This window comes from Natator depressus, chromosome 1, assembly GCF_965152275.1.
Source record: "Natator depressus isolate rNatDep1 chromosome 1, rNatDep2.hap1, whole genome shotgun sequence".
Taxonomy (NCBI): domain Eukaryota; kingdom Metazoa; phylum Chordata; order Testudines; family Cheloniidae; genus Natator; species Natator depressus.
Window position 1 is genome coordinate 278,590,398 of NC_134234.1, and position 2,560 is coordinate 278,592,957.

Consider the following 2,560-nt stretch of genomic DNA (forward strand, 5'->3'; position numbering starts at 1 on the left):
CAGCCCCGGAGCACTGGGCGGGCAGACCCGCCCCAGCCCTGGAACGGCGTGCAGTCCCCCCTCCCAGTGAGCCCTGGAGCTGGGCAGCCCCAGCTACCCCAAGTCCCAGCCGCACTAGCCCCAGCAGGCTTCCCTTCCCAGAAGAGGAGCAGCCTGCTGGGCTGGGGCCAACTAGCAGACAGAGGGGGCCTCTGGATGGAGTATGGTTGGGGCCACACAGGGCTGTTTGGGGAGGCACAGCCTTCCCCTGCTTATTAGGCTCGCAGCCCATGGTGGGGTGGTAAGTGACAAATAGGGGTGTGCAGTCAGTGGAGTTTCTTTTTCCTGTATTGAGCTGGCTCTAGGGTATTTGGGTGGCCCATTCCGTAATGTAATCTGCTTCTCTAGTGGAGTGTCATCGTTTAGTGGAGGCAGTTTTAAGTGTGTATCCCAGACTTTGTCTTCAGAGCAAATTCTGTGGTATCTGAGTGCCTGGCTGTAGATAACAAATTTCTTTGTGTGTCTAGGGTAGTTGCTGGATCTGTGGAGATAAGTATGATGATCTGTGGGGTTCTTATATATAGTTGTTTTTAGGTTTCTGTTGTTGAAGCTGATTATGGTGTCCAGAAAGTTAATGCTGGTGCAGAAGAAATGGTTACTTACTGTAACTATGGTTCTTAGAGATGTGATGCAGACATGTATTCCAAGTAGGTATATGCGTGTCCCGCATGCCGGAGCCAGAGACTTATGCCTAGCAGTACCCGTAGATGGGTAGTGCATGTGCCTCATGCCTGTAGCCCCTCCCTTGGTCCTGTGAGGCAGCGCCTTCCTAATCCCCCTCAGTTTGTTCGCACTGAACATCCAGGGAAGACTCCGATGCAAAGGGGACCGAGGGTGGGTCGTGGATTACATGTCTGCATCACATCTTGAAGAACCACAGTTACAATAAGTAACCGTTTCTTCTGCTTCCATTAGATGCAGACATGTATTCCAAGTAGGTGACTAGCAAGCAGTACCCACATGTGGGGGCGGGGCTTGGAGTCTACTTGAGTAAGGATCACAGGACCATGCTTCCAACGTTAGCATCTGCTCTGGAAAATTGTGATCACATAATGGTCCATAAACATGTGCGTGGATGACTGTGTAGCCACCCTACAAATGCCCAATATTGAAATGTCATTGAGGAACACCACCAGCATTGTCTGTGCTCTTGTTAAATGTGCCATATTTGCTGAGGAGTCATAGCCGACACTATCTTTTATGCAGTCTTGATGCAAAATGTTATCCATCTAGAGATGGTCCACGCAGAGACTGCATATCCCTTCGTGCAATCTGCATATGATATGAATAGGTGAGGTGAAGCATGAAACTGTTCAGACAGATGCTGTCTAGCCTTCTAACATCTTGTGTATGGAGGCATTGCTCCTCCAGGGAGGAATGGGGCTTGGGGGAAAAATACAGGCAAATACGCCACCTGAGAGACCACCTTGGATACAAACTTCAGATGTGCCACTTTGCTCCTGGAGAACTGCATGTAACGAGGTCCAGCCATCACAGCTTGCAACTCACAGACCCACAGGGACAAAAGGCTGGAGAATGTCCACAAGTTTATGGGTATTCTCCTGGAGAAACTCTGCCTAAATACCCAGGGATGGGGCCACCTGATGTAACATGTCCTGGTATGCCCTGAAGTCCTCCAGATGGACAGGGAGGATGAACCAAGCAACACCACATCATCCAGGGATAAGAACGAGGCTGTTGGCTGGATTACAGGCAGGTCTCCAGACAAGGAAACTCCTGTGGCTCCATGGGAATGGGAACAACAGGCGACTGTACTTGCAGATGGTTTGCAGCCACCAATGCAGCATAGGCAGGGGATCTCGCTTTTGACTTTGATGGCAAGTGTGACCTCCAGGAACAAGGAGCTTCCCTTTAGGCCCAAGGCAGCCACTGGTATGGGTTAGGCATTGGTAGCCAATAGGCACTGGACCAGGGACCCCCATCCCACCGTTGAGGCACATGCTAACCTTGGTAGCCATATTCATCCATCGATAGCCCCCACACTGCTCCCAGTGAAGTAGAGCGGGAGGATGAGGAGCCTGATTCAGAAGCAGAGGAGTCCTGGGACCTTGGAGACATGGGAAGAGAGACTCCAGAGAGATCTAGTAGGCAATCTGACTTATACGTAGCCCAGAACAAGGTCGGGATTGGTGCTCCTGATGTGGATGAAGGTAGTAGTCAGCACCACCAGTGCTGAAAAGGTTGGTGCCACAGGCAAAGTTGGTCCCAGTATAAACAATGGTAGCAGGGCAACTGTGTGCCTCGATGTCGAGGGCAGCAACAGCCTCCAAGGAACCATCTGTGGCATCGACTGCGGTAGCCTAAGATATACATTCATGAGGTTACAAGCAACAACAGCACAGATCTCTGACTCCAGCCAACAGGCTGTGAGAAGGAACTGAGGGGGTGTGATTAGGGCAGCACTGCCTCATACAGCCAGGGGAAGGGATATAGGCGTGAGGCATGAGCACTGCCCCACTATCAATACTGCTAGGCAAAAGTCTCCAGTGCGCGGAGGACG